Source organism: Perca flavescens, chromosome 18 (assembly GCF_004354835.1).
Source record: "Perca flavescens isolate YP-PL-M2 chromosome 18, PFLA_1.0, whole genome shotgun sequence".
In the NCBI taxonomy this organism is placed as follows: Eukaryota; Metazoa; Chordata; class Actinopteri; order Perciformes; family Percidae; genus Perca; species Perca flavescens.
The window spans coordinates 20,008,286-20,022,042 of NC_041348.1; the positions used below are offsets into that span (position 1 = coordinate 20,008,286).

Sequence of the window (13,757 nt, forward strand, 5' to 3'; positions counted from 1 at the left end):
TAAAGTCAGACTGCAGAAATTAAATGTGGGAATAACGATTACTCTTAATATTTTCAAGTATTGATGTCTCACGCACATTTTTTCACTCCATATCATCCACATTATCATGAAGATTAAATCCAGCAGTGTTATTTGCACTTGTACTGTGTGATAATTGTTCCATAAACACCTCCAACTCAAATCTTAAATACAAATTCCTTCTTAATATTTAATCAGCGCTGTCTCACCATCACATTGTCCGCTAGGAGCGCAGGAGGAGGAGATGGCCCAACTACATGGAATACAGGATAACATTAAATACCCTAGCATTAGATAACGGCAGAACTCAGTGTAGCCTAAATAACTAAATATCTGTCTTTATAACTGTGCATATATTATCAAATGTCAAAGTCTGGAAATACAGACGTTAAGCTCTTGCGCAGTTGTTACACTTTATCACGTTATCAGTCCGAACTTTCATACTGTCCGTGACAAAACCTGCATGAAGAAAAGTGTGTTTGCCTATTACACTTCCTTTCATCTTCAAATTGTATCTCGGGCTGGGGGGATACCACTAGTTAATGCTGTGATTTTGGCAAGGTGTTACCAATAACTCTTATTATATAAATACTGCGGTTACCCCCGTGCGTAATGCTGCATGATGGCACTGCTGGCCCTGCAGGAGGACTAACCCCCAATTGAAGAATCAGGAGAAAAAGAGACTTCAGGGACCATGACGATGACTGGCTAATATGCCAATTTAAATTCCCTAAAGCTGTGCTCTTGGATCTGTCTACTGAATTGGGTCCAGTAGAGAGGGCTACGCGCCGGAACCGTGCCATCCCGGTCCATCCCGGTCCAAATACTGATCCTTGCCACTCTGGGGGCCACCGGCTGTTTCCAGAGGGAAATGGCAGACAGCTAAGCTGTTTTTTTATAAATAATATATATAATCTTCAACTCGTGGCATTCTTTCTACAATGGAAATCAAATATTCTTCAGAAAGTTCTTCCCAACTCTGTTGCAGAAGTTCCCATAAATGTGTGGCACTTGTAGGTTGCTTTGCTTTCACTTTTCTGTCCAGTTCATCCCAAACCAGCTCAATGGGGTTTAAAGGGATACGCCACCGTTTGTTGAAATAGGGCTTATCACAGTCTCCCCTAGCTGTAGCTAGGTGGGCCAACGCATTTTTTGTGCATGCATTGTTTTAGTCCGGTGCAACACCGGCAGCGCTGCTGCTAGTTAGCTTAGCGTAGTGAATGGAATCCTATGTTGCCGATTAGCATGTTGTGAGTAAAAGTGAGCCAACAAAAGACAAAAAAACAACCTAATTACTTGCACTGAGACAAAAAATGCGTTGGCCCATCTATCTACAGCCAAGGTAGACCCCGATAAGCCCTATTTCAACAAACTGTGGCGTATTCCTTTACGTCTGGTGACTGCTGGCCACTCCATGTTTTTAAGCTTACTGTCTTGTTCTTCTGGCATAGCTTGGACTTATGTTTTGGGTCATTATCTTGCTGTAGGATGAACCCCTGACCAACTAGGCACATACCAGAGGGTACTGCATGGCGCTGCAAAATGCTGTGGTAGCCGTTTTGGTTCAGAGTGCCTTTCACTCTGTACAAATCACCGACCCTGGATCCAGCAAAACAGCCCCAGACCATCACGCTTCCTCCTCCATGTTTGACAGTTGATGTCACACACTGAGGAAGCATCCTTTCGCCTACTTGACGGTGTACAAAACTCCTGCGTGATGAACCGAAGATTTCAAATTATGATTCATCAGTCCATAGCACCTTCTTCCAGTCTTCAGTAGTCCATTGACGATGTTTCTTGGCCCAGGCAAGCCTCTTTTTCTTATTCTGACGTCTTAGCAATGGCTTTCTTGCTGCAACTCGACCTATCAAACCTGCAGCTCAAAGTCTTCTCTTTACAGTTGAAACTGAGACTTGCTTATTACAACCACTATTAAGCTGTGCTTGAAGCTGTCGTCCTGTGAGCCGCCTATCACGCAAGCTGTTGACTCTCAGAAACTTGTCTTCTGATTCTGTTGTGGCTTTGGGTCTGCCAGACCTCTTCCTGCCAGAGTTTCCGCCAGTTTCTAAGTGCCTTTTGATGGTGAAGAATACTGTACTCACTGACACCTTGACTTTCTTCGCAATTTCTCTGTAGGAAAGACCAACATTCTTAAGTGTTATGATGGTCTGTCTCTCTTCCATTGTTAATTGCCTTTTTCCCACCATTTTTATAGCAACACACTACTTTCTGCAGTACAGTACTTTTCAAATAATGCTCACGAGGGTATGGTACCACAGTGTGTTCCAACAATACTTTATACAAACAGAGGGGGTTGTAAGTAATCCAGACAAGTTGGAACACGTGGGAATTGGTAGCACCAACTTTCAAAGCTTGATCAACCTCCATTGGTGCAGAACAGCTTTAGGTAACCTTACTTTTTTTTTTTTTTAACCTCAGGCAGTTCACCACTTACCTTTTGTACCATTTCAAGCTATTCATTGGACTTGAACTGCTAAAATTGGGGTGTTCTAAAACTTTTGACAAGTAGTGTGTACTATATATACACAGTATATATAGACCCCAGTTCAGACTTCTTCAGAAGATCAGATCAGATTTTTTTCAAATCAGATTTAGACCACTTCCATATATGGTCCTGAATCAGATCCAGATTTTTTATTTTTTTCAATGCGGCCGCAGTGTGAACAACCAAGGCGGATAGGATGGGACTTTTACGTCAATCTACATCAACATTTGTCACAATTATGTATGCGCCGGCAGGAGTTAGCCCTAGACACAGACAGTAAAATTAAAAACTTGACTAGGCCTACAAAATGGAGAACAGTGATGGAGCCAAGTCAATGGAGGGAGAGTGAGGTGTTAGACCTAATTAGTGTATGGTGAGATACTTAAATTCAATCAAAACTAGAAAGATCATACCGTAACCGCCAGTGATGCCAGTAACGCGTTAAAAGGTTACCCTTTACTCTAATCTGACCACTTTTTTCAGTAACGAGTAAACTAACGCGTTGCTATTTCCAAACCAGTAATCAGATTAAAATTACTTATCCAAGTCACCGTGCGTTACTATTTTTGTCATTTTCCTTAGTAAAAATATATATTTTTGCTTTCTTCTTGTGTCTCGGGGAGTCACGTATGCAGCAAGTTCACGTGTACCACGCAGCGACACAAACATAAACAGCAATGGAGGGAGGAGAGAGATGCACGTTTTCTAGCTGGAAATACAGTCACTATTTTGAGTTTGTGTCAGCTAAAGACGGCAATATTAAGGTTCGTTGTACACTCTGTGCTGGCGGCGACAAAGTGCTATCTAGCTACAAAAACACTACGTCAAATTTGAAGAAACATTTGGAGTCGCAGCACTGCACGGTCAGACTTACAGAGCAAGTCCCACCAGGTGGTGCGAAGCAGAGAGCAGGAGGTCCCCCACCATCAAAACAACAAAAGCTGGACTTCGGTGCAAAACCAGTAAGTGGGGGAGAGTTGAAGTTGATTGGGCAGTATGTTGTAGTGGAAATGCTGCCCTTAAACACGGTTGACTCGCTCCCTTTCGTGCCATAATAAAGAAGATCCCTACTAGTGGCAATGCCGAGCTGACTCACAGTAAACCGTTTGTGGGGGTGTTGTCGGCAGTTGCGGAATGTAACTATTTAAGTAACTTGTAATCCAACTTCATTACTTTTAAAATCAAGTAATCTGTAAAGTAACTAAATTACTTTTAAAATCAAGTAATCTGTAAAGTAACTAAATTACTTTTAAAATCAAGTAATCTGTAAAGTAACTAAGTTACTTTTTCAAAGTCACTGTGACAACACTGGTAACTGCACCGTTTTAAAAAAAATAGCTAATTTGGCTCCTTTTCTCTTCATTCTTCTCCTCCTCAGCACCTGTTCATTAATGTTACAGCTGCCATTACACAAATATTTAGAAATAAAAGCGAAAATGCTTACTTCCTCCATAACCTCTCTAACTTTAGTGCAACAGCGTGCTGCGTCTGATGTCATTGTTAGGTTAGGTTAGGTGAGGTTACTTTATTGGTACCCATAGGTAAACTAGTTTTAAAGTCTAAGAGGCAGGACATCCTTAAAACTTTAAGGAGGATTTGTTATTGTTCTTTTGCGCATGCGCGTCAGTTCGAAACCGCCAAACAAAAAATCGGATCTGAGCAAAAAATCTGAATTAAGTATTAAGACTTGCGGTGTGAACTTAGTCTTTGATTCACCTGGAGAATCTTTTATTCACAAGCCATTTGTTTGGTCTTTTAGACATCTTTCTAAAACTTGTTTTTATATATATATATATATATATATATATATATATATATATATATATATATATATATATATATATATATATATAAATATAAAAGGATTGCAGTTTGGAAACTATGCATTTTAAGAGCAACATACACTTAGACTGAAACGGTTATGATTACACAATGTGGAAATTGGCCTGTGAGCTGCACTGTGCGTGCTTGGTCGCTGTTGCTGGAATTGTGGAATGTAATGGAAAAAAATTAGGTACATAGGTGCGTACAAGCCTTAGGGCAACAAATGAGACAAATGCCAATATAGAGTTGCCTTTAAAAGTGTACTGGTGCATGCTGACAGGAGGGTGTCACATCGTTTCTCTGCTTATCACATGGGAAAACATCCCCTTTGACCCCTGCTGTACTTGCAGACACACACAGAAAGGCTGAGCCAAGTGGAACACAAAACAAAGAATACAGGACACTTATGCTCATACTGAGCATTTCCATTGAGAGCACGTGTCGACATTTTTTAACATCCAGCAAACACTGTCAACAAATTCTAAAATGGTAAAAATATCTAACCGACTGAACCCACATGTACTCCTGTGTCTCTATAGCAGGACATTCTGCAGATCATTTTACGGAGCTCCATATCACCATCATCGTTGAGGTCTTCTTGTCCAGCTCTCCCCCTCCCCCGGACCTGATTGCCTTTGTTCCACAGTGAGGATCCATCCATCCCTCTTGGGTGATATATGCCAGTAAACGACCACACGGTAATAACTGTCCTTCTAGCATTTCTTTCTCTCCCTCGGGTTTCTTCCTGCTGTTTTTCTCTCTTTCCTAAATCCTGCCATGATCTCCCTGTGATTAATGGTGATGGGCTTTTCTGTGTCTGGATTTGCTTGGATCTTGCACACACAAGCACAAACAAAGAATCAAACATTTAATCAGCTAACAATTCAACATCTTTTAATGAAAAACAACTTTATTTATTCACAAGTATAAATACGCACAGAAACAACAATGCATGGAGGTCATCATCATATGTCCATGTGCAGGTTTGCTCTCATGCAAGGGGTTCTGCAGTTTTAATAAACAAAGTCAGAGACTGAAGCCACAAGTTTTACTGTAAATGGACTCATGCACACACAAACATATAAACACACAGATGTACACATCAAAGCCAGAACACACACTCATAAACACATAACACAGATGAGAAAGAGGCCTTTAAGAGAAGGGTGGGGGGAATTATTGACCGTCACATAAGCATAGCACACATAAACACGTGTGTGTGCATGCAGTCTAACATATACATATGATGAGGACAAAGAGACATAGGGACGCAAGCTAAAAAAGACACAGGATGCAAATTAGAGTCATTAAAGACAATTTTTCCACATTTAACCAGACTGATTAGAGCCAGGCAGAGTCTAGTCTGTGAAGTGGTCACTGGTAACATGTGGTATGTTAGCTTTAGCCATGTTGGTGCATATTCCTTTTCATGTAGGAGCATTGCTTATTGGACATTTTGGAAACATTTGGGGAAAAAACAATGACACAAAAGAATTTTCTCTTCCCTATCGGCTCATTCTTTACGGTAGATTAGCTCCTCTTTGTCACGCCAGCCAGCACACCATCACCACTATTACTTAACACATGGAGAAAACAGGACAGTTGAAGGGAGGGAGGTAAAGATGGAGAAAGGGAGTAATGAAGCTATGTATGTGCTTTTACTGGTGGTTTTAATGGTGAGTGCAGGCCATAATTCACCTCAACGCACACACATGCAGGCACAAATGAATGCACACATACACATGTGTGCACATGCACAGACGCCCAAAGCAATACTTTCGACTCTCTCTTTGTCTTTGTGTGTGTCCTACTCTCCATTTAGGCCAGTGCAGAGAAAGATATATGGATGTGTGAAACCGTGACCTTGACTGTGTGTGTGTGTGTGTGTGTGTGTGTGTGTGTGTGTTTGTGTGTGTGAGATGGGGGTGGTGAGGGTCTACACTGACTGTGCACCAATACACCCATCTATGAATCATTATAATGGTGCACCAGTACATCAATTTTCAAAATAAATCAACAATAACAACAAAACATAAAATTAATACAGTAACTTGCCTGCCACAGCAATTTTATTTAACTGATATTTAGCATCTTTAAATATCTACCATTTGATAAATTAGGCGATTTATATGATTGTGTTATTTTGTTTAAGTGTAACTGTTTTTTAAGTAATTTGTCATAACAACCTTTGAGGTCTTAAATACAGAATGAAACATCTGTATTCTCAAATTGACTTCAGTTCAGATACATTCAGTTCAGTTTAACATGCTTAATTTTAAAAACAATATATGATGTGTACATGGCCGGATTAACCGTTTTGGGAGCCATGGGGCAAAATTTGCTGTCGGGCACCTGCTGAGGCCAAGTACAGTGCACACGGCAGACTAGACCAACCACTGCTTCATACTACCTAGCCCTAGTTTTTATGTATGTCCATTATTTTATTGTAATCTGAATATAATTACAATTTTAGATTTTGACACAGGGACCTCCTAAAAGATTGCTAATGCTACTTAGACCCAGCTGCTATCATATTTTAGTGGTGCAAATTTGGATGCAATATTTAAATTTTACACACAGTAAACCCGAGGTTTTTGGGACCCCTTGAGCAGTTGCCCGCTTAGCTCGATTGGCTTGCCTCGTGCGTTGGTTTTAAAATGTCTAACTTTGGCGGCCCCTAGTGGTGCAAGACATTGCAGTTGACAGTTTTCACTGGGATTAGTTTTTTATTCTGAAATTAAAAAATAAGATTATTTGTTAAATGCCATAATCCCACAATAATTCTACACATTTAAGGACATCATTACCAAAAGATAAACCATTGTGTCACTTAGTGTCTACCACGTAAATCACACCTAACAAACGTCAACACCGTCTAAATATGCTATATGCATTCTTCTGTCTGTCTCGGTTGCAGAAAGTCATGAAGCTCACAATGACGCTCCTATTGAGGACAGCAATTCTGGCATTGTAGTCGGAGGCTAACCAACAAGGAAAAGAAGTTTCAGCTACACAAAAAACTCAGGAACAACATGGGTTAGTTATTAATCTAGAGTAATGAGCACACAATCTGCAAGATAACATGTTTCCATGTTGATCAGTGGTGGATGGTGCAAGACATGTTCACACACCGATACAGTATGATACATAGACATTTCTCACTGTCTTCATCTTCAGCTGTTCCATAGAGTGACTTCTCATGAAGAATCCTCCACCATAAAAAGGCAGCAGGGTGGATTACAGTGCAGTATATTGTGCCCTATGACCTAGTGCACACACATGTAATGCAGTCACATGCAGCCACATGCTACAGTGGGAGGAAATGCTCGCAACCCAGAGAGTGGTGGGGGATGGGAACACAATGGGGGTTAGTGGGCTTATACGGCAACGGGATTGAGAGTAAGCCAAGCATGATGCCCCCTCACATGGGGAAATAACATAGCCTGTGTGTGTGGGTGTGGGTGTGTGGGGTGTGTTTGTGTGATGAACTCTACATCTACTGGCTTGATAAGGAGGTGGAGATGAAGGTCTGACAGGCAGCTTTTTGGTTTCCTGCATGATTATTCCACCTCACCTCCCTCCCTACACTCAGCCCAGCATCATCCTCTCTTTCTCTGTGTGGGGCTGTTATTGAGGAAAAGTGGGGTTGACAGAAATAAGAGGAGAAAAAAAATATGAGAATAATATAGGAAAGAGGTGTGAGAATGAATGAAGGGAAGGTGAGCAAAAAGTGCAGGAGGGGGAGCAGAAGCTGAGGAAATGACAGATTGAGGTTTTAATCAGATTTTATCGTGTCGTATACATGCTTTCATTTTCTATTTGCTTATATTACTGAATAAATCAACAGATACAATAAAACAAAATAGGTGTATCATGTATAACTCAAGATTACATCACATACTCAATCCCCTCACAAGTTCAAAACAAATCAATGTGACAAATGAAGAGCATCAATCATTTCCCCTCTTAACAGTTCACTCCTGCACTGCTGGTGCGTGAGGTTATCCAGTTCAATCCCATCAATCCCCATCGATTGAGACAGAAAGAACAAAATCATTTAGAATCCATGGCGATGCTTCACTAAGGTAGATAACAAGATCTATCAGCCTCTACTGCTGTTCCTTGTTTTTAATCTTATTGTCTTTTCCTCATCCACATCCTACGAGTTTCATTCACACTTTTCCCTTCACATTTTTCCTCAAAACATCTCTACGAAGTGAAAGGTTGTTTTTTTTCCCCTTCACCTTCATATATCCGGGTGTGAGAAAGAGAAAGTGGGTATCCAAAGAGATCAGCGAGTGATTCAACAAAACAAGATAAAGCAAAGATGAAAGATGTGGAGAGTAGTATTGTATTGCAGTAGTGACGTCATCCACTTACACAGGCTTGAAAAACCTTTTCTGTATTTGGTGTTACATTCCACACCTACACCTATACTTAAAATATTGCTTCCTTTATGAAACTTATTTATGAAAGCAAAACCTTTTTTGTAAATGCATGTCCGTCATTCTGAGACTTTAACCTGCTACATTAATATTCTCAATTTGTTCAATTTGCTACAACATGTGGCTATTTATCGTTTAAAATAATTGTCAAAATCAGCTCTATTGTTCAGAAATGTTCAGAAAGTTAGTTAACCTGAATAGTTTTAATTTCCAAACACAAAACAAAGTGAACCAACAAGAACACATAATTAACCTAGCAAAGAGTATACAAGCCCTATAAAAACAACCACACAAACAATTAAAAGAATGAAAAAGACTTTTGGTATGGACAGCTAGAGAAGCAATGAAGGGAGATCACATGTAAATGTAAGAGAATCATAGAGGTCAGTGAAGATAAAAGAAAAGGAGGGGAAGTATGCCACAGACCAAGGTGATGCTGTTGTCCTTGTAAGAGCTACCTGGCTCCAGTATTTTGTTATTTGGAGCAACTGAAGGGCTCTGATGACGTAGGGCAGACATAGGAGACAACGCTCAGTTGTTGTATATACTTTACTACAGCACTTTTGCCACCTCTGACTCTTTCTCTTCTTTCTACTAATCCAACCATTTCTTCTCACTTCCTCTCTATTTCAGTCATTTTATTGCACCTCTGCCTATCACTTATTACACCGACACTGTGCATCACATCCTCACACGTTAGTACTTGTGATGAGCCCATATGGATGCACATACTGTGAATCTCAAAAGGAAGAGAAGGAATTGAAAGGCCTGTGTGTGTGTGTGTGTGTGTGTGTGTGTGTGTGTGTGTGTGTGTGTGTGTGTGTGTGTGTGTGTGTGATTACAAAAGGTCTGTACAGTGTGAAGCGATATGTCACTCCAATACCACAGGCTGTGAGTCTGAGCTATAATCTGCTGTGATGACGCTGATCACAGCCTGTGAATGGAGGTGCTGCGGGACAATGCTCAACCGCTCTGTACTGGTGTGCCATTACAGAGATGACATCATTCCACTGCAGCACTTAGCATGCGCGCACACACACACACAAACACACACACACACAGAAGTATAATTTACGACTGCTCAGTTCTCAGGTCCCCCCCGTCTTGGATACGTCCTTGTGTGGCCAGCAGCAATTAGCATGTGTGTTTGTGCATGTTTGTGTGTGTGTGTGTGTGTGTGGGTGTGTGTGTGTGATTGTGCAGAGCAGGGGGTTCAGATAAGGTATAGAGATCAAGCGAGCTATTGAGATTAAGAGAAGCCCTACCACATCCATCCACAGGGAAGTGTCAATGCAGGAGGATGAGAAGCCCACTAATGGCCATATCTCAACAGATCCATCACATATCCATCTTGTTTACACTTTGAATCCCACACCACACATTGATGACTCACTTCTCATTAGCCAGTTAGTGCATTTGTGCATGGCATCGTGTGTCTTTGTTTGCACACTGTATGTGTATGTGGAGAGAAAAGATAGAGATTAACAAGCAGTAGACAGACAGACGGACTGACAGGGTGGTGTGAACGCCTGGCATGAGTGCACACACATCCTGCATGTCACTTATTATTACTCTGTATTTAGCTGTTTTATTTTCATGTCAGGACCAACTTTTCTGCCAACCTGTCATTATGACTAATAACACTAGAAACGAGAAGCCACCATGACTTCTCTAACCCTCCAGTCTGGTCCAGTCTGTTTTTTTTGTTCAAATTACAAAGTTATTAATGCCCAAAGTTTTTTGTTATGGTTCAAACAAAGTTTGCTCTCAGGTTGGTCATAACCTATTATAAAGGGCTAAACTCAAAGATGCGGTCCATCAGTGAGTGGACTGGGATTAAAAGACTGAATTTAGTCATAGGTCATGAGGTTTGAGGTAGTATTAGAGGTAGCCATATAACAAGATATTATAATGCTTAATATGGTGGTACAATAGCTAGAGATCACATTTTCATCTGTTTTTTTTTCTTTTTATTGCACTGCATGTGCATGTTTTAATGAACTGCCAGATTCTATTCTATGATGAAGCTGACAAAGAAATGGTGCACACATCTAGTAAATGCGGAAACAATTTTACTCGATCGAGTGACACAAAAAGTTCCAAACAAGCCAATGCCATCTGCTGACTAGAACCAATCAATACTTGATTTACTAAAGGCTGACACCAATATCAATATATGAGAAAATAAAAAAAATAAAAAAATCCAATAACATAACTCATAAACTGTACTGTACTGCAATTGTTACTCCTCGGCTGACATATACCATAATATGGATTTCTGCATAATCAGCTATCAGATATATACTATTTTCTATGTAAAGCAATGCACTAACCGTGTCAAAGTTTCAGAAAAGCAGTATTATTATCCCAACTGCTGTATACTGTGACTTCTCTTGTCAGGTGATAGCACATCTTCTTCTGTGGCCTTGTAGCTGTCACAATGGATGAAACTATGACTCACAGTCCTGGATGACATTATATAATACATGACCTGGCAAGCTACAGCGCAGGACATTGTTAGCCTGATTCCAGACCTCTGAATCACTGCCCATATCTCAGGTTTGCTCAGAGAGTCAAATAGGTTACAAGTTAGAGAAACAACTGACTAATTAGAGGTTAGCACGCAGGGTTAACAATGGGGACATCATGAATTAATAAAGTCTTATTATCAGCATAGGAGATTGCTTCTTCAGTTAAATCAAATGAAGCAACACATAAAATACAATGAATTATAATTCACCTTATAGGCTACAGTATATGATATGGTTCATAGCATTAAATGTTTGACCAAAACAACATCATGTATTGAATGCCCACAGAAGCTTACTAGTGTCCTTGCTTCATGGTTTCAAGGGTTTAAAGGCTTTTAGTGTGAGTCAGCTGCAGGCATGTTACATGGAGTGCTGACTACTGATACTACACACTGCACGCTATGAACAATAAATAAACACAAAGACACAAGTGTGTATGGGAAGACTCATATGGCACTCACACCCCTCCCTTTTAGGTATAATTAGATCCCAATCTGACACTGAGAGTCTGCTTACTCGCAGGTAAATGCCTAACTTAACTAACTAAGAGTCTAGGTGTCATCCTTAACAGCACACTATCCTTTCAACTCCACATCAATAACATTACCCAGTCTGCCTACTTCCACCTGCGAAACATCAATCGCCTCCGCCCCTCCCTTACCCCCCCACACTGCCAACATCCTTGTCCACAGTCTCGTCACTTCCCATATGGATTACTGTAACTCTCAAATCTTCGGCCTCCCTCACAAATCCCTCCATAAACTTCAACTGGTCCAGAATTCAACTACCCGCATCATAACTCAAACCCCCCTCCATCCACCACATCACTCCTGTCCTCCAGCAGCTCCACTGGCTTCCGGTCCAGTTCCGTATCCAATTCAAAGTCCTCCTGTTTACATTCAAGGCCATCCACAACCTTGCCCCCCCATATTTGTCTGATCTCCTCCAGCGTCCCACTCCCTCCCGCTCCCTCAGATCCTCTTCCTCCATACACCTGCCTATCCCCTCTGCCCGTCTCACCACCATGGGGAACAGAGCATTCAGCCACTCTGCTCCCCGGCTCTGGAATTCATTACCACCACAACTTAGTAACATCAATTCATTCCCCCATTTCAAATTGCAACTCAAAACACCTCTGTTTTAAAACTGCCTATTCCACTTGATGTCAATTGCGCTGCCTCTTTCTGTTGTTGTTGTTGTTATTGTATTCTTTATTTTTTTCTGTTTTTAAATGTCTTATGTATCCCTGTACGGTGTCCATGAGTGCCGAGAAAGGCACCTTTTAAATAAAATGCATTTTGTTACTAAGCCAAATATCCAAATGTCCAAAGTTTTAGGCTAACTATATTTTTGTAAGTATGCTAAATTATTTTGAAAGTATGCAACTTGTGTTATAGTGGAATGTGGATAAATCAGAAAGCTATGCAGTATTATGCTTGCGAGTGCCTTAGCTTGCTAATACATAGATAACATTAGCTATTTTTTTTTTTTTTTTTTTTTTTTAAGATTATTTTTTGGGCTTTTCTACCTTACATTTTTTGACAGGACAGCTAAGTGAGAAGGGGAGAGAGAGGGGGAAATTGTCACAGGTCGCATTCGAACCCTGGAGCTATGCGTCGAGGCACAAACCTCTCAGTATATGTGCGCCTGCGCTACCACTGAGCCAGCCTGGCCACAACATTAGCTAATTTGTCCTCTCTGGAGGACATAAGGTGCTAAAATAATCCTTTGACATGCTTAAATCTGATGTTTTTAGCAAGCTACAGTCATTTTCTTAGCATTTCGGCCCTTGGTTGCATATTGTGGTGCCGATTGTTGTTTGGGCGTGTTTTTCAGTATATGATGCGTTGTGCAGTCTCTATGTGATGGATGTTAATTCCCAGTGCATTAGCGTACACTGTACACCCAGTCATTTGTTCATCACGATGAAAACACAACTCCGTTGAATCAACCATGAGTACAGTGAGTGAGTACACAGGTTAATTCTTTCCTGTATTTAAACAAAGATGACAACAACATAGAAGCCCACTGACATGGAGCAAGGCGAATTAAACCCCAAAATGTGGTTGGAGATGAAGACTGAAGGCAAACAAATAGACTTAGTCAGTCAGTTATGACATGGCCTGAAACCAGCTGGCGAGAAATGTGGGTTTGTAGTTGCGGTGAGTCCTGCTCTCTCTGTCATAAAGCATGTTTGAGTATTTTGGATTTTGTAGTCAACCCTGAGCTTTGGCAATGTCTGTTTGGAAGAGCAGTGGATTTTCTTCCCAATTATTTTATCCTTTCTAAAACGTCTCCTCTTCATGAAAGAATGCTTGAAGATACCAAGCAAACTGAAAGGACTTTATGTTTGTTTGAGGTTCTTTTGTATATTTGAGTACAAAATGAAAGGGCCACATTGGTAGACCTGAAGTACCTGATGCATGTCCTGGG

General features: G+C 40.7%; 1 long non-coding RNA gene across 1 annotated transcript in view; it reads left to right on the plus strand.

The window, feature by feature from the left end:
* LOC114573432 (uncharacterized) overlaps nucleotides 1-7,977 on the plus strand; it is a 16,848-nt gene extending 8,871 nt beyond the window's left edge. The window contains exons 2-3 of the long non-coding RNA XR_003694894.1: nucleotides 4,888-5,046; nucleotides 7,266-7,977. This is a non-coding gene — a long non-coding RNA (uncharacterized LOC114573432). The remainder of the gene's footprint in view (nucleotides 1-4,887; nucleotides 5,047-7,265) is intronic.
* Nucleotides 7,978-13,757: the final 5,780 nt, after the last annotated feature.